The 26,923-nt window shown below is 44.5% G+C and overlaps 1 protein-coding gene across 2 annotated transcripts in view; it reads left to right on the forward strand.

Moving 5' to 3' along the window:
* The window catches only part of RASGEF1B (RasGEF domain family member 1B), a 653,322-nt gene that overhangs the window by 428,610 nt on the left and 197,789 nt on the right, over positions 1–26,923 (forward strand). The gene's annotated exons all lie outside the window — the stretch shown is intronic.

Genomic DNA, 26,923 nt, shown 5'->3' on the forward strand with positions numbered 1-26,923 from the left:
ACAGGAGAAGATATGTAGACATAAGGGGCTGAGCTGGGTATACACATAAAATTTTTCAATAGTGCTCTGATTCGAACATGATTTGGTTCCCAAACTCATCAAGGGCCTTAAACTCCATAAGTTAATAGTGCTAAGAGGGTAGAAATCTAATCTAATTGTGGTGTTTAGCAGGTGGGCCTAGTGGGAGACCTTTAGGTTGATTGGGTTATGCACTTGCTAAGTAGTTCCTGTGTGACGATTGGTTATAAAAACCAAGTCAGGCCCAGCCATTCTCTGTGCCTCCTGCCCCACTTCATGATCTCAACTCTGCAAGTGCTCCACCACTGCTGTCTGCAGCCCTCACTAGCTGCCCAACCCATGTCGCTCTCCAGAACTGCGGGCCCAAATCAACCTGTTTTCTCCGTAAGCAGCTTGTCGCAGGTATTTTGTTGTAGTAATGAAAGGCTGACTAATACAAATAGCTACTCATTTCACTGACCAGATAAAGTCCATGTTCCTTAGCGTGGCATTTAGACTCTCTGCAATCAGCTCTAGTTACTCTGTGCTCCGCAACTTGCTCCAGCGACATTATATTTGCATCACTATATTTGCACTTTTTGTGGGCTTTCAAATACTTTTTTGTTTCTTCTGAGCTATGCTTAATGCTAGCTCCTGTGCTTAGAATGCCTTTCCTATCCATATTTACAAGAATAACCATTCATAGCCCAGCACAGCTTTCATCTCTATGAATCTTTCCCTAGATTCACTCGGCAAATACTCACTGAGCCCCTTCTGTGTGGCAGTCACTCTTCCAGGTACTAGAGACACAGCTGTAAATTTGATAATGTCTCTCTCTCTCTCTCTCTCTCTCTCACACATACACACACACACACACAGCTCAGCTTCTAGCGGAGGAGGAGGCAGGCAAATGCAAAAATAAAAATAAAGTTTGTCAGATGGTGATAGTGCTATGAAAAAAGAGTAAAGCAAAAAGAGACAGAGAATAATGGGTGAGCTGTCATTTTATATCCCATCAACACATAACGCTTCTGTCATAGGTGACATTTAAGCAGGGACCTGAAGGAAGTAAAGGAGTAAACAGTGCACAAAAATGAAGGGAGAGCCCCAGGGTCTCTGCCCTTGCTATTTCTTCTGTCTCCATTATTTGCTGAATGGATGAATGAACCAAAACCAAAAAAAAAAAAAAAAAAAAAAAGTATTTCAGGCAAAAAGAGCTGCAAGTACAAAGGGTCAGAAATAGAAAAGCTTCAGTGCTTAGTTAATATTTGCCTGATCTGATGTGAGCATTAGACTCTTCAGGGTAGAACTTGAGTCAGGTGAGAAAGAGGAAGGTGCATAGAAGTCAGGGTTAAGTTCTTGGGCAGGAACAGCACAAGCAAAACCAGGTTGCATGCACCAACTAGGTAGAGTGAGCTCAGGGTGGAGGGCTAAGCCCCATGGGGGTTCTGGGCCAGAAGCAGGGAAAGAGAGGCCATGTGGACAAGTTGGACTCATTGAGGGTAAGGATCTTAGGGGCAGTGGGAAGCCTGAATTGATCCCTGGCTGTGGATTTGTTATCATCCTCAACATTCCCTTTGCACTTTGAGAATCTACTGCTGTTTATCTCAATCCAGCGAAAGTGACAATTTTCAGGACTGGAGGTGGGAATTAATACGGGTGTCCCTTGTGTCTCTGATATCTAGCAAGTGACCAATAAGCACAGTCTCCTCTGGCCTGATCAGGGAGCAGAATGAGGTGCGGTGAAGCGTGAGAGGAGGCAGGACAAGACCTGGTGCTTTGAGGAGGCCTTCCAGGTTGTAAAGAAGCGGGATCTTCTCAGGGTAACCTGGGAGAGACAGTGTTTGCTGAAGGGCTATATGTTGATTCCGTCTCTAATTAGGACAACAACTAGAAAGCTCTCATGGTAAGCTCCAGGAAATGAGAAAGTTCACTCGTGGACCTTCTTTCTCTCTTGCTGAGCCTACCTCCCAGCATCAGCTTTGTTTTCCTTTCTTTGTTAGGAGGGTTTTTCTACTTAATCAGTTTTGACGGCCCCGTAATTTTGAATTCCACCTGCCTTTGACTTGCTGTGAATCCAGCTCCACTTCATGGGTTTCTTTTTTTTTTTTTTTTTTCCAACTTCAACTCATAGCACCAGTAGTATGGTGTATCTGTGTGACTTAATTCAAATTTAGGAGACAGAGAACTCAGTTGTCCCAGCTCATCTTTTTTAATTCCAGAAAGCCAGAGGATTAGCTTGGTCGGTGCAGATGCTGCCTATTAGCTTAATTCCCTGAAGCCTAGACAAGAATAGGGAGAGGGAAGAAAAGTGATTGTGTGGTTTAAAATGTAGTTGCTTAGGTCTCCAGGGCTCAGGGTTCACTCAAAAGATGGTGTGTGGGGGTGAGTGGACACAAACTGGTGTCTGATTTGGAAAATGAGACAGATTCTTTCCTAAAATTTATTTTATTTATTTGAAAGGCAGAGTTTTGTATAGACACACACACATACATGCACACATTTACATATATATACATATATATGTACACATATATATGTGTGTATATGTATCTATATATACATAGAAAGAGAGAGAGATCTTCCACTTACTGGTTCACTCCCCAAATGGCTGCAACAGCCAGGAATAGCTCCTGCCAAAGCCAGGAACCCAGAACTCCATCCAGGTCTCTCATGTGTGTGGCAGGAACCCAGGTACTTGGGGCCATCTTCCACCACCTTCCCAAGTGCATTAGCAGAGAGCTGGACCAGGAAGCGGAGCATCCAGGACTCAAACCAGGGCTCCAATATGGGATGCCAGCATTGCAGGAAGTGGCTTAGCTCACTGCACTACAACACTGGCCCTGAGACAGGTTTTTGAGGGAGCTTAACCAGGGAGCTTCAATATCAACCAGTGTGACAGAGTCCCATTCTCTCACGCTTGTGAGAGAATAAGGGGATCAATATTCAGGAGCCAGCAGAGGCCAGTTCAGAACAGAAGACAGTGAGCAATCGAGGAAGGAGTCTTAGGAACATCTCTAAGGGAGCCTGATCTGTTTGTTTTCAGAGGTCAGCACCTGCCACATGTACCTCACTGGGCAATGCAGGAAACAGGACAAGTCCTCAAGGCCTTAGCCTTGTAGAGAGATGCATTAGACTAACGCAAGGCAGGAACTGAACGGAAGCAGGGCGTCCATCTATTCAATGACAGTCAGTGTGTCCCAGTGCTTGGGTCTCATTCACTGAGGATTTCCTTGGCTCTGCAGGAAGACAGCAACCCTCCCCCACCCTTAGCACTTACCCTGCCCCGTGTGTCATGTGTTTTTGTTCATAAAGCTGTTATCTTTCTGAAATTCTGCCTATTTCATCCACTTGTTTATGTTTTGTTTCATTCCTGGGACCTCAGTTCCATGGAATCTTATCTCCAATGGAGCAGGAATGTTCAGTATTTTGCTCTGCATTGTATTTGCAGCATGAAGAGAGCACCTTACTCAATGATTACTTATTGAATAAATGAATGGATTCCACCATTTACCTAAGTTACACAGGAAGGAAGAGAAATCACATTCATAATAAATGAGTACTCCTGGCATGCATTGATGGGGCGTTAATATTTTACTGCATTGTAGGATTTTCCTCTGATTGGGCATAAAAAAGACAACTTCAACACGTTTACCATTGTAACGGTCAACATAGGTTACATTATGCTGTACTAACAAATTAGACCCTAAAATCTGAGTGGCTCAACTTAACACAATAGCACAAAGCAGGTGCCCTGGTGTGGTTGCTCCATAAAGTCACTCAAGAACCTCGGCTGGCTGTCTCCAGTGTCCTCTGGCACAGTCCCGTCCACCTGATCCTTCAGAGTTTGCTACTCCAAGAGACATGAGAACAACCATAGCACATCGCCGTCTTCATGTCTGCTCAGAGCCCATTACTGGAACCACTTGTTTCTCCAGGATGACCTCCAGGAAGGCTGAGAGGGCCTCCCCTGACTTAAGGAAGGAACAGAGAATCAGCTGTAGTCACACCCGTCTCTGTCACACTGGTGACCAGTGCCATGGGGCCAGCACTAATATTTCACACAGAAAGCACCCAGCACAGAGTCAACTCTTTGGATTAAGTTGTTTGGCTTAGCAAGACTTGAAATTCACAGTTAGAACTAAAGAATGATCATTGCATGAATGCTATAGCATATGTATGAGTCACATTTAAAGCAAAACTTTTAAAGAAACACTGGGAAAAAAAAAAAAAGCACTAAGATGTCAAGAACTGGTCATTGACTCACTCATGTGGTTCAGTCAAGACTCTGGCATGCTGGGAAACTGCATAAGTACAGCACCTCCCAGGACTTACTCCTGTCTCCCCACTGAGAAGAGTTTGGTTTTTCCCTCCTATTAGTGTGGAGTGGCTCCTGCAGCATCTATTTTTCTGAGTCATCCACGTGGATCTGACCACCGAGGCCTCATTAGGCAGGAAAAGCCAGTGCTCATAATCTTCTGAAGACAACAGATTCTGGGATTCTTTCTTTCTTTTTTATCTTATTACAAAGGAAATTCCATCATATCAGCTCAGTCACTGACCTCGAATACTCAGACTTGGCAGGAGGAGTTGTGCATAATGTCAACACAGTGTTTATAAATTCACCCTGCTCCCCACGGGAAATGTGTGCAGAAGCGGTTGTATAAACAGGCAGTGTAGGCGGACAATTAGACCTTTCCCAGTCCTCTCAAACTTAAAAAAAATAGTAATAATTTCTGGGTAGACTCCTAGTCACATTTGTTTGTATAAGTAAAAGAAGTGGAATATTAGGCATTTTTTAAAATAACACTCTTTTATAAATCTGTGTTCATTGTAAAAAAAAAAAAAAAGAAAGAAAGAAAATGCAAATATGCTCCCAGAATGCAAGTCAGCAACAAGGACTCAAAAAAATATATACTCATTGTGACCTATTTTGCACAAGGCAGAATGGTAGATATTTGGGATATATAGTGAGCAAACAGAATTCTGCCCCCCTACAGTTCTGTTTAGAGATAATCACTATTAAATATTTCAATGTTAAGCTGAAATCCCTCTGGTCATTTTTGTTAGCACACATACGCACACCCACACATTCATAATTCACCACAGAGGCAGAAGCCAGTGGACACAGTCACAGCCTACAGCTGCGTGGGGTGTGGCCCTTCTTCAAATCACAGTCATCCTCAAAGTCTGTATCAGACCCTCAAAATAAGCACTTGAGCATTGAACTGCTGTTGTGACATGCACATTATAGATTACAAGATGCAAGCAAACATCTGCATCTGAAAAATAATTTTTCACTAAATTCACACAATTCATAGCTATGTCTCCAGTTTTTGAGTGGCACCTGCAGAAAGTAACCAAGGGGGCTGGCACTGTGGCTTAGTGGGTAAAGATGCCGCCTGCAGTGCTGGCATCCCATATGGGCGCCAGTTGGAGACCCGGCTGCTTCACTTCTGATCCAGCACTCTGTTATGGCCTGGGAAAGCAGTAAAAGATGGTCCAAGTGCTTGGGCGACTGCACCCACATGGGAGACCAGGAAGAAGCCCCTGGCTCCTGACTTCAGATCAATCCAGCTCCAGCCATTGTGGCCATCTGGGGAGTGAACCAGTGAATGGAAGACTTTCTCTCTCTCTCTCTCTCTCTCTCTCTTTCTCTCTTTCTCTCTTTCTCTCTTTCTCATTCTGCCTCTGCCTCTCTGTAACTCTGCCTTTCAAATAAATAAATAAATCTTTAAAAAAAAGTAACCGAGGGAATAATCTTCTCAGTCTATTACAAGGTTAAGCTGACTTTTAGTGTTACAGCTAACACTGACATTAACTAGATTCTAAATTTCAGCCAAAACAAATAGATTTCACAGAGACCAGAGTTCAAAACTAGTCAAAAGTAGGGGGAGTGTCTTAGATAAAAGTTGGTAAAAGAGCTCTTCCTTACCCTGTGCATTCTGTCACCATGCTTCCTGTCATTTATTTAGCAGCCAGTACTAGAAATTCTTAATTCTTATCATGCCAGGTCAAGTAGAGTTCAGATAAAAGTCAGATATCATGATAAATTAAGTGGATCAGCTTTCTTTATTACTATTTATATGCATATAGTAATAGTAAGGCTAATCTCTAAACTTAAAAAGAAACAGCTAAGAAGAATATAATGGCTGTGTTGCCATGTTTAATTCATGAATCAAGAAAATCCATTAAAATTATACATTGGGCAAGAAGGAATTAGAGAGTGATTCAGTGGAGCTAAACATCAGATTGCAAATACCTAAATACCAGGTTCCAGGCCAGCAGTGGCAGCTCATTCTCAGAGTTTGTAGCTAGGTTTTTCAAAAAATTCAGAACCTCAATTGATCATTCCCCATCAAGAGCTTAATTCCTACCTCAAACTTTCTTTAACTAGTGAGAGGGTGTTTTCACGGTTCAGAAGTAATTTTTTAAATGGTTATAAATCAAATTCTGGGGACCCTCAGAATAGACTGTCCTTTCTGTGTGTTGAGGATTGAAAGATGCTCATTCGCTCGGTCTACATCTTCCCGCAGTTGCAGGAGTGGCTTTGCATCTCTGCTGTGCCTGCCTTCTCAGAAGCGGCTCTGTGTCTCTGACGATGGCAAGGTGTGTCTCCCTGCCTGGGAACATGGTGGAGGGTGAAGCACACGAAGGTGTTCAGACTCACCTGCTGTAATCTATCAAGAAGTCGGTTGCCCACCTTCTGAAGCCTGAAGTGGCACCCCTGGGAGCAATGGTTGGTATGCATGTGGCCGCGAACCAGCCACCCTGGTGCGCACTGCAGGAGCAGAAAGCACTGACACCCAGACTCGCTCTGCGTTTGGATGGAGGGCACAGTTACCGCTTTTCCTCAGGGCTGATTAATTGCACAATTTGCATTTGGCAATCGCTTGTAAATTATAAACAGCAGGCAATAAATGCTATTGTAGCTGCTCAATGGTAATTTTTAGACAGGAGTATTCAAAACAGAATTGGTTTATGAAACAATGTAATTAAATAAAATGCAAACAGAAAACATTTCCACTCTTCTTCCACTCTACCCTTGTCTGTTTGGCCAAGGGAAGCTCTTTGTTTTAAGGACTGATCAGTACTATTGATTTCTAGGCGGTTCCAAGGTTGCCTTTAGGTGTTGTTTGAGTTCATAGGTGTAGCAATGTGATACACAGTCATCTTATTGTGAAGCAAATCTTAATTATTTGTGAAATTTTCTTTTTATGTTACTCGTGTGTTAGAATCACAAACTTAAAAGCAGAATCAAGAGAAACACCATCCAAAGAAGGAATTCTCTTTGTTTGAACAAAGGGTCCCTGAAGCACTTATCAGGGGTTATGGACCAGGAACACTTTATGACAATCAAACATCAAGAAACCGCCACCAACATAACAATTCAACAAGGTCAAACACCTTTCCATGCTAACCAACCAACCAAAACACATCAATCTTACAACTTATAAAATTCTCAGATTCTCATGTTAAAGCAATACAGTGTTTTGATAAATTGATTCAAATTTAGTAGGTATCTAGAAGAATGAAATAAAGCAGAGCACATCAACAAACGGGATTATATTTCTTCTCTACTATCCACGCACCCTGAAAAAAGTCATCTTTTAAAAAGAAGAGTGGAGACATGAAGAAACATATTGCTGTTTATGACCTGGTGGCATTCTGATCTGCAGTGTTTTAGAGATGCAAAATATTTTCAGAATATGAGTTACCATTATTACCCAAGACTGTTTTCAGCTCAGTTGGAATGCAGCACCAGTAACTGCCGGTAATGGAGAGTATTCACAGTTTGTCATGCACTCCACTCCCTGGAATGTTCTGTCATCCTCATGACACATCTACTGCCTTGTGTTGGATAGTCTACACAGACACTGGAAAGCATAAAGAACTCACGAACCTGGTTGGTGCTGTTTAATATCAGAGTTAACATATTCTATTCTAAATAGCATCCATAAGTTAATCAACTCTTCTTGGCTTTCAAGTGAATTGATATCAGTGTGGTCCATTGGTGAACAGCACAGTCTTTGAAGCCACATAATCTTGAGTTCATATTCCTCCTGATTCATCATTAATTACTCCTGATCTTAACCAAGTTATCTCAACTTATTAAATGTCAATTTCCTAGTAAATGTTAATCAGTCTACTTCATTGAGTTTTGCCTACCACAGTACCTGTGTAAAATTGTCAAATAAGGAAGATAGCCAGAAATAATCTCAGGTAATCAGTGTGCGTGTGTGTGTGTGTGTGTGTGTACATGCACACAGTATCTGCTTGGTAAATAGTACGGGGTTTGCATAATGACCTCAGGATCTTTCTCCTTGTTTTCCTAAACCTGGATTAGCTCTCTCTGGTGTTGTCACATGTCTTGTGAAGTTTCTATTTGAAAGCAACAGAAACAGCTCTGGCTAATGTAAGTAGAAAAAGAAATGTGATTAAAAGATACCATTAGAGGAAGTATACATTTGGTGGACCTCATGGTGGTATAACCACTTTGGAAAATTATTGGCATTGTCTACTCAGATTGAATATATGGGGAATCTATGATACAGAAATTCAATACCCAGTAATATACCCCATAGAAAAACATGAGGGGGGCTGGCGCTGTGGCTCACTTGGTTAATCCTCTGCCTGCGGCGCCGGCATCCCATATGGGCACTGGGTTCTGGTCCTGGTTGCCCCTCTTCCAGTCCAGCTCTCTGCTGTGGCTCAGGAAGGCAGTGGAGAATGGCCCAAGTGCTTGGGCCCCTGCACCCGCATGGGAGACCAGGAGGAAGCACCTGGCTCCTGGCTTCAGATCGGCACAGCGCCAGCCGTAGCAGCCATTTGGGGAGTGAACCAGCGGAAGGAAGACCTTTTTCTCCGTCTCTCTCTCACTGTCTAACTCTGTCATATAAATAAAAAAAAAAAAAAGAAAAACATGAGCATGTATGCACCAAAAGGCATGGATAAAGATGCTCATAATGGTATTACTTGTAATAGTTCCGAACTGAGAACAATTCAGATGTCCATCAGCAGTGAAATGGGTAACGTGTGGAGTGTTTACAGAGCAGAGTGCCACAGGGCAAAGAAAATGAATGAACTGCAGCCATGCACACTGGTATCGCGAGCCTCATGATGGTGAACAGCGCAGATCCAAGAGAATCTATTCTGTTTAACTTCATTTTAATGTAGTTCAAGAATAGGAGGGGAAAAATCCTGGCTTTAGAAACTAGGATGGCAACTTCCTTTGGAGGTAATGTGTGGGAGAGGCTGTGGGAGGGTTTCTGCATCGATGGAGTCTTTACTGACCTCCAGGTTGCTGAACAGGAAGGTGCAGGTAGCTTCTGTCCTCTTTGGCCCTGGAGTTCTGGGAAGCCCCAGATCACCTTGCTGTGAGATGTGAGAGGAAGCCAGGTCCACTAAGAGACACAGGGCAGATATGACAATATCCTGAAACATCCCATATATTGGATTTTTGCCTGCTCCCACAGGAAAATTAAAATAAAAATGTTACCATCATGCATTCTGTCCCTAAGAGAAAATTATTGTAAATCAAATTTTTTTGATAGAGGGGGAGAGAGACAAACTGTGTGTGATACTATACATTCTACTTTGTGAGACAGGCTCATCTGCTTTCTTGCATAGAGTATTGCTTCAAGAATGAAAGGCAATGGCAAATATGCCTCCATCACTGGGTCTTTCCAAGGAGGAGTTAGTCTTAAGAATAAAGCTATGAGGTGGTTAGGGGAGGTACAAGAAGCAGTAATAGTATCTTTACTTCGTTTTGGAGGAATCAGAAAGAGAAAAGTCTCAAATCCAGACCTACTGATGCTCAATTCTGTGCTCTTCAATCTCAATGCAGTTTGGATAATAGATCACACTTCTCAACAAAGAAAATGGCACAGCTGGCTTAATAAGAGCAAAATGAGCACACAGCAGGTGCCTCCCTGCTCCTGTCCACACAGGAGCCACCTTGGATCTTGTCCTGAATTCCAGCCCCGGGGAGGGCTCTGCAGTCATCAAGGGCCAGTTGCTGCTTCCACAAAACACTGTTTCTCTTTCTGACCAGTAGAAACATAATCACGATTAAATACCTAAAGTAATGTGGATTACACGGTATAGAGCCTGCAACAGACACAGTATGTTTAGGGGCATTTATTTTATGTGTTTGCCCCATTAAACAGTAGATTAAAATGGGGAGGTCTGCTTGTGGCTCATAAATCACTGTGGTATGGAACGTGCAGTCAGGGAAGGTCAAACCTCAGTGATGGGGCACACACAGTATGGGGTGCCCCACAGCACCCTCCTCCCCATTACACTCATTGGTTACTCCTCTCTGCTCTATTTCACGCCCAGGACCTTATTTCGAGAGTTTATCAGTCATTTTCCCCTTATTGTGAATTAAAACCAATGTGCCGTATCTCCCAAGGTAATTTGCACGTTAAGCCTTTCGCTAATTACTAAGCACAGAGTGAATGTGTGTTCCCTGGAGAAGAGAGTCCAGGTGCAGGGATCAATGGGTGGGGTGGCTTGCACCTTTCTGCCTCCCTGCTCTCCAGGGAGTTATGCCTGTGGGTTATGGCTGCATATCATCTGCCAAATAACTCCACTGGATTTCCCTAACACAAGATGTTTCTAGGAAGACTAGTTAAGAGCTATATTATTTAGGAATGTTTTTACTGATATGTACTTCTTAGACATATTAAAATATTTCTGATCAATTTTTAACTTCAAGAAGAGGAGACTGATGGAAGTATCTTCCATGCTACCTATGTTCAGGGATGTTCCTTATAGGAATCAGTGAGAACTGAATCTAAGAGTCACTACAAGGCAGAGAAACAAGGAAAAGCCCTATAGATGTGAGAAGTTGAGTTCGAGCATAAAGGATGTCTGGGCATTTTCATTTTTGTATTATTTTAGTGTTACATAAAATCTTGTACCAATAATGTATTTCATCTTTGGCAATAAACATTTGTCTAGCTAGTCTCAGAATCCATGGCCTACATGGAACCTATAGTTCAAATACACACAGGTGCTTGGACTACACAAAACTCAAAAGTGTCCAGACAGATGTTGCTACTGATTTTAGAACCCAGTGTGACTCTCTCTGTCACTTGTACTTGAGCTGGACATTGACTTGGGAAAAGCACAGCAGTGTATCAAGTACAGGCTGTCAGAGTCCTCTACCCTTTTATCGAGATAAATTTGTCAGTGAGTGCAGGTCTCACCTGTTAAGCCAAGCATGCCGTGGCAGTTCAGATAGACAAACCAGTTGTTAAAATACGACCGAATTTTGTCCAGTTTAATTTGTTTCTTTGTCTTTTAGGGGGTCAGAAAGTAGTTGTATATATACAACTGATACATAAAAAGTTGTATTATTTATGGTCGCCATTGTGGCGCAGTGGGTTAAGCTGCCACCTGAGATACCAGCATCCCATATGAGCACTATTTTGAGTCCCAGTTGCTCCACTTATGATCCAGCTCTTTGCTAATGTGCCTGGGATAGCAGCAGAGGATGGACCAAGTGCTTAGACCCCTGCATCCAAGTGGAGACCCAAGTGGAATTCCAGGCTCCTGGCTTTGGCCTGGCCCAGCCCTAGCTTTTGTGGCCACTGGGGGAGAGAACCAGTGGATGGAAGATCTCTCTCTCTTTCCCCTCTGTGTGTGTGTGTGTATGTGTGTGTATGTGTGTGTATAACCACTGTAACTGCCTTACAAATAAATAAATAAATATCTAAAAATATTATATGTATCTATGAAGTACCATCTGCTATTTTGATACCTGCATACATAGTGCAATGTTCAAATAAGGATAAACACATGTCTCTCCTCAAACATTTATCATTTCTTGATGGTGAAAACATTCAAAATCCTTCCCTCGTGCTTTTTAGAAAACATGCCCAATACATTGTCTACAGTCACCCAATACTGGAAAAGAACACCAGAAATCCTTTCTCCTATACAACTATAACCTAGGGCCTCTTAATCAACCCTTCCCCCATCCCCACACTCTGGTAGCCACCTTTCTACTCTCAGCTTCCAGGGGGTCAGTCAGCTGTGTGTGCAACTGCTTCCCAGTGGGCTTGGTGGGTATCTTGCCTGTGCTTTCTTTAAAAAAAGAATAAAAAAGATTTATTTATTTATCTAAAAGACAGAGTTACAGAGGCAGAAAGAGAGAGAGTGAGAGAGTGAGTGAGTCTTCCATCCTGTGATTCAGTCTCCAAATGTCTACAATGGCCAGAGCAGGGCTGATCCGAAGCCAGGAGCCAGGAGCTTCTTCTGGGTCTCCTATGCAGGTGCAGGACCCCAAGGACTTGGGCCATCTTCCACTTCTCTCCCAGGTCATAGCAGAGAGCTGGACTGGAAGAAGAGCAGCCAGGACCTGAGCCGGCACCTATATGGGATGCCAGCACTGCAGGCAACGGCTTTACCCGCGCTACACCACAGTGCTGGCCCTTGTGCTTTTTCGCCTGGACATGCTTCCCCTTATAGCAGGACTGGCTTCTTCACTTGCAGGCCCCTGCAAAATGTTGCTATGGGGCCCTTTGTCCGAAAAGCAAGGGAAAATGTTCCATTCAAGAGCTGAAATCAAAAGTATTTACAGCAGTCTGAATTTATCATGGTATTTAAAAATTTTCTATTTGATGTTCTAAGTGAAGAAAAATTTTAAATTATTGGTGTGAATTTTCTCTTTCTTTATATTGTGCCACATCAGCAGCTCTAAATGTAAATATAAAAGCACTTCACTCATATGCAGAATCATGGAAATTATACAGTTTACATTCAGCTGTTTTTCCATGCATATGGATTGCTTTCTTGACAGAGCAGTGGACACACTGCCCGGCTGCCCTGTTTTTATTCCACTCCTTGATACACACACTTTCTACCCACACTCTCTATCATAGGCTTGCTGAAAGGAAAGAACTACGGATCATCCCAGCTTTTCTTTACCTTCTGTGTCATTGTTTCCCGCAGAAGTGGTTGGTTGGTCAATACAGGAAAGTAGCATGAATAGAAAAGATGTGATAGGCTCCTTGGTTGTTTGTATTTCTTACAATACCATTGCCTTCATGTTGCATTCCAAGCAAATTCTGGTTCAAATGCAAAGCATCCTCTTTGAGGCTGTCAGTGTCTTTGTTATTCAGATACAGCCATAACATACTCACCTTGCACTTCCTTTGTGTCTCTGAACTCCCAACACATCATGGTTCCCCTTGGAATTTTGTGTTCAGAGAATACTGCAAAGTCTCTTAGATAGGGTGCGGGGAACAGCAGATAAACACATTGTGTTTATCTCTTCTGCAAATGCATACTCTCCATTTCTCACTGGGCTTCACTGCTGGTTTCTCTGCTAACTGAAGCAAAATTTTAAAGAAAAAATTAATAATTTTTAAATGGCAACAGCGTAGCACCATACCAGGCCTGAGGCTCTTCTGAGTGCCCAGCCCCATGCTACTGCACAGGTCACAAGTGCATAAGTTGGGCCCTGATAAAGCTATGGTGAAGGCAGTGTATTGCCAAAGTGTCATACAGAAGGATATCTACTACATATATTTTTTAAAGATTTTATTTATTTTTACTTGAAAGGCGGAGTTGCAGAGAGGAAGAGGCGGAGGCAGAAAGAGAGAGAGAGAGATCTTCCATCTGCTGGTTCACTCTCCAAATGGCCTTGACAGCTGGAACTGGGCCAGTCCAAAGCCAGGAGCCAGAAGCTTCCTCTGGGTCTCCCACGCAGATGCAGGGGCCCAAGGACTTGGGCCATCTTCCACTGCTTTCCCAGGCCATACCAGAGAGCTGGATTGGAAGTGGAGCAGCCAGTACTCAAACCACTGCCCAAATGAGATGCCAGCACTGCAGACAGAGGTTTAACCCACTACAGCACAGCGCTGCCCCCTACTATCTTTATTTGTCTTGTTTATTTATTTACACTACCTCTGCATGTTTTGTTCCTTTGCTCTGGACCAAAACAATATGCTACAGGATGAGAGTCAGCATCCACAATGAGTATACAAACTTTTTGTGCCATTGATGGACACCCTCTGTTCCCATTCGTCTCTCAATCTCTAGAAGCATCTGTACTCTGCTCAAACACAGGATTCTGGAGGCAGGTGTTATGGTGCAGCGGGTTAAGCCACCCCTTGTAGTGCCTGTTTGAGTCTTGGCTGCTCTGCTTCTAGTCCAGCTCCCCATTAATGTGCTTGGGAAGACAGTAAAAGTTGGCCCAAATACTGGGGTCTCTGTCACCCATCACCCACGTGGGAGACCCAGATGGGGTTCAGCCTGGCCTAGCCCTAGCTGTTATGAGCATTTGGGAAATGAACCAGCAGATGGAAGATATCTCTCTCTCCCTCTCTCTCCTTCTCTCTCTCCTACACTCTCTGTCACTGTACCTTTCAAATAATGAAATATTTTTTAAAAAGACACAATTCTAGTTTCACGTGGATCTGGATAGAGATAGAATATGGACAGGGCCAGCATTGTGGTACAGTGAGTTAAGCCACGGCTTACAACACAGGCATCCCATATTAGTGCTGGTTCAAGTCCTGGCTACTCTACTTCTGATCCAGCTACCTGCATCTGGAAAAGCACCAGAAGACGGCCCAAGTGCTTGGATCCCTACTTTCCACATGGGAGATGTGGATGGAGTTCCGGGCTCCTGGCTTCAGCCTGACACAGCCCCAGACAATGCAGACATTTCGGGAATGAATCAACGGATGACAGATCTCTCTCTCTCTCTCTCTTTCTCTCTTTCTCTTTCTCTCTCTGCCTTTCAAACAAATAAATCTTTTTATTTTTTAAACAGCTCAGTAACACTGTTTTTTTTTTAAAGATTTATTTATTTATTTGAAAGTCAGAGTTACACAGAGAAAGGAGAGACAGAGAGGGGGGGGGGGTCTTTTATCCACTGGTTCACTCCCCAGATAGCCGCAATGGCCGGAGCTGTGCCGATCCGAAGCCAGGAGCCAGGAGCTTCTTCCTGGTCTCCCACATGGATGCAGGGGCCCAAGGACTTGGGCCGTCTTCTACTGCTTTCCTGGGCCATAGCAGAGGGTTGGGCAGGAAGTGGAGCTGCCAGGTGTCAAACCGGTGCCCATATGGGATGCCGGTGCTTCAGGCCAGGGCATTAACACACTGTGCCATAGCGCCGACCCCAACAAACAAATAAATCTTTAAAAAAGGCAAAGAAGATGGAGTGAAAGCATTGACAGGCACTGTGCCAAGTCCTGTAAAGGAAAGCATTTGTATCATTCCGTAATTAGCTGTGCTGAGAGCAATACACCGATTCTCTTAAACCTGGCCTTCTCTATGTCCCCAAATGCCACTACCTTTCTTTCCTTCCAGGACACTGCCCAGTTTCAGGGCCTCCAGCCCCACAGTCCTTTAATCCCTTCTTCACCACGACACTGGACCGTTCCTTGCAGAGCACGTGGCTAATCCAGGTGCTTCCTTGGTCTCCTGCATCTTTGTGATGGTGAAGGCCCTTCCCGCCTCTCCAGCTTCCCGTGCAGCCTATGACCTTTCAGAGAACTGGCGGTTACTTACGTGTGTTTGCCCTCTCGTCTCTCTATACGAGTGCTTTTACCCCCCGCCTGGAAAATCTTACTGCCTTGTCTTTGCATGCCCCTCTCTTCCTTGTCCTTTAAGAATTGTCTTAAGAATTCACCCATTCGTTTATTCAACTATTCATTTATTTGCTCAAGAAATGTTTGTGCGTGCCTGTGAAATGCCAGGTGTTGTGCTCGAGTTTGGGGATTCAGTGAAGGACAAGAACAGAGGTGGTCTTGATCCTTGGGGAGCTTAGTGTCATGGGGAGATTAATAATATGTGCCCTTTTATTAAAAGTCACACAAGGTGGCCAGTGCTGTGGCGTAGGGGGTTTAGCCACCGGCTTCAGTGCTGGCATTCCACATGGGTGCGCCAGTTCAAGACCTATCTGCTCCACTTCCGATTGAGCTCTCTGCTATGGCCTGGGAAAGCAGTAGAAGATGGCCCAAGTCCTTGGGCCCCTGAACCCACATGGGAGACCAGGAAGAGGTTCCTGGCTCCTGACTTTGGCTCAGCTGAGCTCCGGCTATTGCAGCCAATTGGGGAGTGAAGTTGGCCAGCAGATGGAAGACCTCTCTCTCTCTCTCTGTTTCTCTCTCTCTCTCTCTCTCTCTCTCTCTGCCTCTCATCCCTGTGTAACTCAGACTTTCAAATAAATCAATAAATCTTTAAAAAAAAAAAGTCACACAAGCATACACGCCAACAAATGCCCTGATTGATTGCCATTTTGATGAAGGGTATAAAGAAGAAATGCATTGTGGGAAGGGAGTATAGAAGGAAGTCAGAATAACCCAGTGGAAAGTGCATGTGGAGCTGCCTGCTGGAGGGAGAACAGACCCACTTAAAGGGGAGTAAGCAGTGGGGTCTGGGGACAGGAGGAAGCTTCTGGAAGACTGAAGAGCACAAGCAGAAGTTCTGTGACAGCAGAGAAGCTGACATTTCAGGCACGGAAAGGAGGAGGAAGATGCTGCGGTGTGGGTCAGAGAAGCAGGAGGAGGCCTGAGCAGAAAGGGCCTGCTAGGCCCAGGTGAAATGTTAGTCTGCGTCTCAGAACATGGGAAACTTCTGCAGTGTTTGATGCAAGGGAAAGAGAATACCGTGGGAGGGTCACAGCTACATTTATGTTTTAAAAGGCCTCTCCAACTGGGGCTGGCATTGCGGTGCAGTGGGCGAAGCCAGCACTTGGGATGCCCACATCTCTTCTCAGAGGGCTGGTCCAGGGTGCTCTGCTTCCAATCCAGCTTCCTGCTGATGCTCCCCGGGAGGCATTGGATGATGCCCCAAATACTTGAGACTCTGTTCTCCCTCCCCCAAGGGAGTCCTAGGTGGAGTTTCGGCCTGGTCTATCCTGGGATGTTTCAAGCATTAGGGGATTGAACCAACAGATGGAATCTTTTTTAAAAAAGATTTATTTATTTATTTGAAAGTCTGAGTTACACAGAGAGAAAAGGAGAGGCAGAGAGAGAGAGAGAGAGAGAGAGAGGGAGGGAGGGGGAGAAAGAGAGAGAGGTCTTCCATCCACTGGTTCACTCCCCAGCTGGCTGTAACAGCAGGAGCTGAGCTGATCCAAAGCCAGGAGCCAGGAGTTTCCTCCAGATCTTCCCACGCAGGTGCAGGGGCCCAAGCACGTGGGTCATCTTCTACTGCTTTCCCAGGCCATAGCAGAGAGCTGGATTAGAAGCAGAACAGCCGGGGCTTGAACTGGCGCCCATATGGGATGCTGGCACTGGCCCATATGGGATGCTGGCACTGCAGGTGGCTGCTTTACCTGCTGTGCTGCAGCACCAGCCCTATATAGAATCTTAATCTCTCTCTCTCTCTTGTCTTTCTCTCTCTCTCTCTCTCTCTCTCTCTTATCCTTCTCTCTCTTTAAAATACATAAGCCAACCTTGCTTTATAAAAAAAATAGGTGTGTGGGGGGACGAAGAATGTACATTTAAAGCCAGAGCTCCACAGCGGGGAGTGTTCCTTGTGCCTCTGGTGCAGAGGCGCACCGGCCTCAAAGAAGCCCCGCCTGGTCCCTCAGCTCCACCCTTCCGATGTCCTTCCCTTTCCTATAATCCTGTTGAGACTCTGTACTCGGGTCTTCACTTCTTTCCTTCTAGGAACCTGACCATAACCAACCCTATCTCAATATCCACTTTCTGTGTAAATTCCGATTATTTCAGTCCTACACTATTCCTTAAGTCTCCTCTAGACTTCCTGCCACTTTGCTAGTCTCGACATCCAGGCATTAGCTTATCTTTCCTGGTTGGCAGCAACAGCCGCCCAAAGTTTCCCGGTTTACAATCTTTCCTCCACTCCAATGCTTCCTTCTGTCTGCTCTCCAAGTAATCCATTGAAACCCTGCCATGAAAGAACCATGGGATTCCTGTGTGTCTTTCCTGTACCCTCTCTCGCCATCCCAGTCCTACGGTTCACACACTCAGCATTCCCTTTATCCCACACCTCTTTCCTTGCACGCATGGTTTTTCTGATTCCTCATCCACCACAAACCTCTTGCTGTCCCCAGACTCTCCCCCTCCTCCTGCTGCTGTTTGGTTGTGGTTTCAGTGTGTGTAGGAAGTCTGGTTCCTTGGATGGCGGTGATAAGCTGACAGTTTAAGAGAAGGGGCCTAGTGGGAGGTGACAGGGACGTGGCTGACCTCCGGAAAGAATGGCTGCTGGTCTCTCAGAGTAGATTCAGTCTCTCAGGAATGGGTTGTTGGAAAGAAAGTCAGCTGTCTCAGCTCTGTCTCCTGCTTCCTCTCTGGCCGTGGGAACTCTGCCTCTTGCAAGTGTTCCCACCGTGATGCCAATACCAGGCTGGGATAAAAGCCAGGAGGCCCTTGATGAGCAAATGCAGGTCCCACTTCCTTGGGCCTCCAGAGCTGGGAGCTAAATAAACTTCTTTTCTTTATAAAGTGCTCAGTCTCGGGCATTTCATAATAGTAGCACAAAATGGACTAAGAACGCCTCCCACCCCACACCACTTCTTTGCCTGCCTGCCCTTTATTCTGTCTGTTTAGCTCATGCACCACCTCCTCCTGGAAGCCTCTCAGCCTCAGGCAGCTTCTCTCCTGGGTGCGTTGCAAGCCCCTCCATTTGCTGCACTGCACCTCTGCCTGCCTCTGTCTTTGGTGTTTCCTGCTCCTTTGATGCAGTGCCGGTTTACCTCCCTCTCCCACTAGACTTGGCGGATGCTCCTTGAGAAAAGGACAGCATTTTATTCACCTGGGTATCCCTGGTGCCCACTCAGTACTGAGGTCCAGAACTCCCTGCAGTCACACCTCTGCATCCGCTTTGTTGCTGGTCAACATGGCACCCTCTGCTCCATTCATTTTGAAACCTCCCTTTCCTGTGCCAACCTCCTCCTGCCTGGAAGCCTTCTCCACTGACACTGAGACTCCCTTGGGCTAGGATGTGTTATGTAACTTTTCTAGGGTCACCATAATAAAATACCACATTCTGGGTGACCTACACAGCAGGAATTGCAACAGTTCTGGAGGTTGAAAGCCCCAGATCAAGGTACAGTCAGGGTTCGTTCTTTCCAAGGCTGTTCTCTTTGGTTTATCCATGGCTGTCTTTTCCCTGTGTCTTCGCATGGTCATCCGTCTGTTATATCTGTGTCCAAATCTCCTCTTCTGATTTTTTTTTAAAGAAATACTTATTTGACAGGTAGAAAGACAGAGACAGATAGACGGTTGGATGGTTCATTCCCCAAATGCCTGCAAACAGTTTGGAGCTGGGCCAGGCCAAAGCAAGGAGTCTGGAATGCAATCTGGTTCTCCCCTGTGGGTGGCAGGGACCCAACTACTTGAGCCATCACTGCTGCCTCCCAGGGTACGCATTAGCAGGAAGCAGAGTGAAGAGTCAGAGCCAGGGATTGAACTCACGGATTCACATGGGGCACGGTGTCTTAGCTGTTCAGTCAAATGTCCACTCCTTAATCTGCTCTTCTTGTAAGAACACCCAGTCAACTTGGATTACGGCACATTCAGATGACCTCATTTTTTTTAAGTTTTTTTTTTTTTTTAATATTTATTTATTTGACAGGTGGAGTTACAGACAGTGAGAGGGAAAGACAGAGAGAAAGGCCTTCCATCTGCTGGTTCACTCCCCAAATGGTGGCAATGGCTGGCGCTGGGCCAATCCAAAGCCAGGCACCCAGAGCTGCTTCTGGGTCTCCCATGTAGGTGCAGGGGCCCAAGCATTTGGGCCATCTTCTGCTGCTTTCCCAGGCCATAGCAGAGAGCTGGATAGGAAGAGGAACAGCCAGGACTAGAACTGGCGCCTGTATGGGATGCTGACATTGCTGGCGGAGGATTAACCTGTTGCACCACATTGCCGTCCCCATGGTGGCCACATTTTTAACCTGATTACCTCTTTAATGACCCTTCCTCCAAATGTAGTTAATTTCTAAGGCACTGAGGGTTAGGACTTCAAATTATGAATTTTAGAGGACAGAATTCAGCCCATAACATGCTTGCTACCCATTAACACATTTCCCAAAATTGCTTCAGATGGCCAAGTAACTCCCATATTCAGAAATGCAAGTTGTTGCATGCCTGACTCCTACCTCTGTTAAAAGCACTGTTGCAAACTTAATTCAGGGCCCCTTAGACTTCATTCTTCTGGGATCATTTTGGGTATGAAGTTGACATCCAGTGACCTAGGGGAACTGAAGAGAATGATTTTTTTCCTAAGTGATATTTCTCACATTAGTATAGATGACTTCCCATTTTCATTTCCCTTGTTACCTTTCCTGAACTCCTGAAGAATCTTAAGTTCATATCAAACAAGAGAATGCACTGTTATGCGCTGTAACTCACAGAAGTCTTGCCTTTGACATTCCAAAGAGGTATCTATTTTGTATAGATCTCTTTTGACAGAGATCAGAGATTGTTGGTTGTTTCCAGATATATTGCCTTTTTGAATATTTTTTAAAAGCTAATTATGCATTTTGCTTTTTGTTGCTAAAGAAATAAAACTCAAAGAGGTTGTGTTCCAAATATGTGTCAAAGCTAGTTTTCAATCCAGGTCTTTAGACTGGGAGGCCAGTGTGCTTCTCACTAAATCATTGTTATTTTACTTATAAAGACCTTCGAGGCAGAATACTTATTTTATAAGCATTTACCATTTACTTCCTTTATCAACTTATACTTGAGTACCTTAAAACATTTTAAGGGCAGGCATGGTGGCAGAGTGGGTTAAGTCATCACTTGGAACACCTGCCTCCCCTACTGGAATGCCAGTTTGAGTCTTTGCTACACCATTTCTGATCCAGCGTCCTGCTAATGTGTCCTGGGAGGCAGCAGATAATGGCTCAAGTGATTGGGTCCTGCCACCCATGTGGGAGACCTGGGTGGAGTTCTGGGCTCCTGGATTTGGCATGGCCCAGCCCTGGCTTTTGTGGCCATTTGGAGAGTGAACTAGTGAATGAAAGATCTCTCTCTCTGTCTGTCTCCCTCCCTCTCCTTCTTTCTCTTTCCCCCTCTCTCCCTCCCTCTTTCCTTCCCGATCTCCTTCCCTCTTTCCCTCCCTCTCTCTTTTTCTGTCTCCTTGCCTTTTAAGTAGATGAAAAAATTAATATTTAATAAATATTTAACTTAAAATTTATAATTTATAACATAAATGTGTTTAATATTTAAAAACAAGTATACTCAGTTAAATTTATTTAATAAATGACATATTCCATTATGTACCTTTTATAATTTGACAATTGTAATTCTCATTAAACATTTTTATAAACTTCTACATTTCTTATAAATATATTACATAGAAATTGTGAAGTTATCATAGAGCAGTTACAGTATTTGGATAAGATTTTGCTAGTTGGCAACAGTGGAGGAGATGTATATATTAAATTATAATAGAGAATCATAGGCACTTGTTATTTTACTCTGGAGAGAGCACCATGAAAGAAAAGCAATAAATATTTTTAGTAACATATAAAATAATAGTAGTATTTATGTAAATTCCTTTGCTTCCTATAGGGTTTATGTCATCTGATGTTATATTTGGGGAAACTGAGGCTTAGCAAGGTTCAGTAGCTTCCTCAGGGTCCCAGATCTATTAAGGGACAGAGCAGGAATTAGATCCCATGGTTCTGACTCCACGTTCATTGACTTACTGTGACACAACTAAAGAAATCATGGGATAGAAACATAGTCAGGATTACTCACTAAAAGCTGGCGCATGTTGGGTGTAGGCACTCGAAGCCAGTAAAGAGGACCTTGGTCATTGGGTGTGAGTTACTGAACTTCTGTGGCTCTCAGTGTCTTCATCTATGAACACGAGTTGAGTTATGGAATTTTCCTCATGACTTTGCTATGGGTTTTTTAAGGTTTATTTATTTGAAAGGCATAGTTGCAGAGAGAGGGAGATAGAGAGAGAGAAAGAGAAAGGAGATCTTCTATCTGCTGGTTCATTACTCAAATGGCCACAACAGCTGGGGCTGGACCAGACCAAAGCCAGGAAGCTTAAACTCCATCTTAGTCTCCCATATGGATGGTAGGGACCCAAGGACTCGAGCCATCTGCTGCTGCTCTCCCAGGTGCATTAGCAGGGAGTTGCATTGGAAGAAGGACAGCTCAGACTCGTACTGGCAATCATATAGGTTGCTGGCATTGCAGGTGGCGGCTTAACTTGCTACACCATAATGCTGGCCCCAAGTTTGCTGTTTAAAAAGTCAGTGTGCATGTGTGTGCATGAGTGTGTTTGTGTTTACAGTCATACATATGTACCTGATGGATCAGTTGGGGATAGCCATGACAACCAGCCCAATCCTTTTGAAAGGCAATAATTGTGTAATAAATAATAAGAGCTGTCAAAATGTTTGTAACATTGGTTCAGGTACGCTGTTCTGGGAATATATTCTAAAAAAATGCTTCAAAACACACACACACACACACACAGAACAATTAATTATAGGGAAAATGGAAATAAAAAAATATCAGGCTACCCAATGCATTATACTCTATCTTGTTAATGGAACATTGTGTCATTTCTAAATAGTATATATCCAAAGATTGTTCAGCTACACAGAGAACAGGCAAGACGTGAGGCTCAGTGAATGCAAGGGCATATGAAGGTGATAGTCTCACTCACACACCTGCATCTGGGCAAGCCTGGCAGGAAACCCCGAGCCGTGGGAGTGTGGTGAAGGGAGTGCACCTGCTGCCTTCCGACGTCCCATTAACCTGGAGAGCTTCCACTGCGCTTGTTGTAATGTTCTTTGTAATGGTAGCCTTGTGGTAGGTGCAGGTGGTACTGAAGATGCATAAAATATCAGGAAGGGAGGTAAACACGCAAGGGACAGTTTAAAAATCAGCGTGTAAAGCATCCAGGAAATGGAAATTTAAATGCAAAACTTTCGCAGTGCTTTTAAAGGCAATGGGTCCCCAGGGAAGTGCAGAAGAGTGTGTAAGCAGGTCAGGCCCCAACAGGATCCTGCCTAGAAAACTCAGAAACCAGACCATGGGTGAGTTTCTTCTCCCCCAGGACCTCCTTTGCTTGCAAGTGTGTGATAATAGCCCAAAGGGCAGGAGGAAAACGTGGCGGTAGGCACAATTTACTTCAGTTCACCAAAACTGTACTCGTCGGTAGAAAATGGGAGGAAGTCTGGTCAAGCCTGAGTGAGTCAACGTGTAATTGCCCTCCACCCAGTTCTCCTCCCTTCCCAAGGCCACCTCACCTCTGTCTGCCTGACCCTCTGAGGAAGGAACTCCAGCTGGGGTGGGTGGGGTGAGCCCAAATCACTGTTTGGTTTGCCTCAGCAGCCAGGCTGGGGGCAAGAGAGAGCAGGGACCAGGGCAGGGGTGATGACCGAGATCCCATTGTTCCAAGATCTTTCTCCTTCCTCAGCTGAGTGTTGGAAGCGCCTCAGTTCCCTGAGCATCCAGGTCCCCGAAGCAGCTGTGTGGCTTTGAGCAGCGTGAGGAGCTAGTGCAGTGCTTTGTGACGCATCTTAGAATGCACACTCCACATGCATGCAGGGTGCAGGTCTTTTTGCTTCTGATAAATAATGAGTGACAAGGCGAGGCTGCAGTGAGGAATAGCAGTCTCTATGGTAGAATCTGCTTCCATTTCAAAACATGATATAGTGTTCCTAGCCTTGAGGTGTGGGGAAGAGTGGTAGGCGGTTGATGGGCACAAGAGCCATGTTTTATATGGAGTGAAGTATGCATCCCTTCCTTTACTGTTGCTAGGTCTTTTAAGTTGCTGGGGATGCACCCAAAGCAGGTAACATTTGGTGTGATCCTGTTATGGGCTTATATATCTTTACCTTTATTCTAGTTTCTTTAGAGATAAGAATTCAAAGCAAGCAGAGGCATAAACACTGTGCACAGCTGAGAGCAGAATCTATTTAAAAGGAAGAAAGATTGAATATGCATTCCTCTGTGAGTGTGGCCCACTCAACACGGGGAGAGTGGGTCAGACAGCTGCCTGTGAAGAGGGGGGCAGGGAAGGCCAGAGAGAGACCCCCAAGCAGCATGGTCAAGAGCAAAAGAAGGGCTCCTCCCGTGGTATCAGTCTCTTCTTCGAGACACAGGATGGCAGCATAGTTGAACAGACAAACGGGGTGGAGTGGAGCATGTGTGGGGCTCTCTGAGATTCTCATGATGCCTCTGTGTAGAGCTTAACTTCCACGTGGCCATCTGCTCCTTCCTGGTCCCGCCTGAGACAGCATGGAAGAGTGGGTGTGTTAGATTGGCAGGTAAGAGGGTGGAGTCATGGTGAAGGGATGGCAGAGGGCTCAGCTCACTTTTCCCTAGCTACTTCCCTGCTGGGCTCCCCACGCCACTGCCACTGCTCAACCAGCAAGCTGAGCCTGCCAGGGACCCCCGATGTCTCTTCTCCCTGGAAACCTATGTCTTTTGGTTCCCTTGCACCAGGAGCTGCTCTGCTACTTCAGGAACCAGGGTGAACACTGAAGGTGTCATTACATGCAGTTCAAGATCTCGTGCAGGAGTCTAATCCTAGAGTAGCACCAGGCACTTTTCATGTGAAGGTGTCAGAGAAGTTCAGGAGCTTTTTGGAGTGCTTGAAACTTATTATGGGAAGGAGAAAAGGGGGCAATGTCTGCCCCCCACCGTTTTTTTGTTTTGTTTTGTTTTTTGCCTTTTTTTTTTTTTTTTTTTTTTTTTTTGCAGAGATCTGAAAGGGATGACTGATTTGCCCAAGGACTCAACAGTGGCTCTCAAATTCTAGTTCACTCCTCTCCTTGTTCCAGGTCTGTTCTCAGCACCCACACCCTACATTCTTCAAATGGTGCCTTGACAGGGGACAACAGTAAAGGCCAGCTACTCAGTCACTGAGCTCCATGCCTACCCCAACAACAGTTGCCTGGGGGGAAAACCTAAAAACGAGGGCAGAGAGTAGGAGAAGGACACACCATCTAATAGTATCTATATACCCACCACTACTTTGTGTTTCGCCCATATGCCCATTATTTCAGAAATTCCCTTTTATGTGTGGCCTAGAATTGTAACACCCTGTCTTAACCAAACAAATAATTTATAGGTAAGAACTCTTTGTTTTGCAACTGCTGGGTAGTTGTAGTTTTAAGTATACCCAAAGCAAACGTATCAAGGGACTGCGCGTGGTCTAAAGAAAATCAGGCTGCACAGCACCCTAAGAAAGCTAGTTACACGTTGCCATAGCAACCGGACCAGCCTCAGACTGAAGGGCAGAGTTCTGCAGATTCATCTACTGCTTCCGCAGATTGACTTCCTCAAAGCAGAATCATGTTTCCTGTTCAACACTGAGACTGTTATTTTCATTTAAAAAAAAAAAAAAAAAAGATGCTGTCTCAAGTTGATATATTTTGGCCTTTTCCCTGGTGCCATTCAATGTCTTTTTATCTCTGGAAGGTGGAAGTTGGTAATGGAATCCTTTGGAACTTTCATCTGTGCATTCATTAATATGGTTGGGACCTGCGCCAGTGGGGTTTGATGGTAATTACACTTTGATGGCTGGAACATGACCTGTGAAATGAGTTTCTGGTCTCAGTTTAACTCCTCATGGGCAGAAATCCACACCTCTCTCAATCCAACCAGAGCCCCTGCTTTCAGACCCCGAGAAAAACTCAGAGCTTTGCGCGGCTTCTCAGGAACCACGGACGACCCTTCCAGGCCACAGATAACTCTGCAGCTACTCTCCCAATGCCATGTGAGAGCAGTGTAAATAACACAAACCACGTTTACAGGCAGGGCCACCCTGGTTGACAGGACAAGCAATTTGCCGTGGGTAGGGAGGGGTAAGCTAATTAGGAACAGCAGGGTAGAGATTCCAGAGGGCACACTCCATTCCTTGGCTGAGACCATGGAGAAATCTTCCTTTTCCTCAAGAAACACAGCCAATTAATTGGACAGTGGGCAGTGGGGAAGGGTCAACACTTGCTGATTCATTATTAAAGTTCATTTTGATCGCTTCTCGGCCTTTTGGCTAAGATCAAGTGTAAAGTTCATTTTGATTTTCTGGGGGTGCATTGATAGAGTTAAAATGTTTCGGTAACAAATCTCTTGATGTCTCTTCTAATAAAGACTGAGAAGAGAGAGTGAGAAATTTGTGTAATAAAAATTGGGACTGGGAGTTTCATACAGTTGGATTCAGTGGGGTATTTTGGAAATCAGTAAAGGCATAAAGTGACTCAGCTTATGAAAAGAAAGTGTATTCTAATTGGAAAAGAGAAAACAGCTCCTCCATTGTATAAGACTTGTGCTAGACTGGAGAGGCTGCAACATAACTAAGATATTAGTCCTGCCCTCGATGGTCCACACTCCCTACGGGCAGTGTGACAAGTTCTCTAGTGATAGCACCGTGGGACTCTGGGAGGGAGAAATCTGTTCTGACTCCAATCAGAAACACAGGAAAGTCATGAACTCTTTCCTAAGGAACTTGAGCTGGGCTTAATGGGACAGGTAGGAATTCAAAGGCATGTACTGAAGAATTAGAAATCAGGAGCAGCATCAACAAAGGCACAAACCGGGCACTATTCTCCACCAACACACTGACCAGTGTGGCTGAAGATTTAGGGTCAGTTGTGCAGCCAAGTTTGAAATGAAGCTGACAAAGTTAAGGCTCTTTTGGGAGGTTTGCAATAATCTGTAAAGAATGTTAAAAATCACCCCATAAGGAAGCAAAGATTTGAAAAACAGAGGTTTACATGTGTTCATCGTTTCTAAGAAATGAGATCTTAGTGCAGTTTTTTTTTAATGGTTCATATAATCTGATTTTTATTCTAGGAAGATGCCTTCACAGATAAAAATGAAAATGTTTTGAATTTCTGTCAATATCCATGTATGGATTCTTTCAAAATCTCATAAATGATGTTGTATTATGCCCCTGTACAAAGTTAAATGGGTTTTCACAGGCTGCAAACTGAAGAGGTCATGGAAAAAATGCTGACTCA

Source organism: Oryctolagus cuniculus, chromosome 8, assembly GCF_964237555.1.
Source record: "Oryctolagus cuniculus chromosome 8, mOryCun1.1, whole genome shotgun sequence".
NCBI classification, from domain to species: domain Eukaryota; kingdom Metazoa; phylum Chordata; class Mammalia; order Lagomorpha; family Leporidae; genus Oryctolagus; species Oryctolagus cuniculus.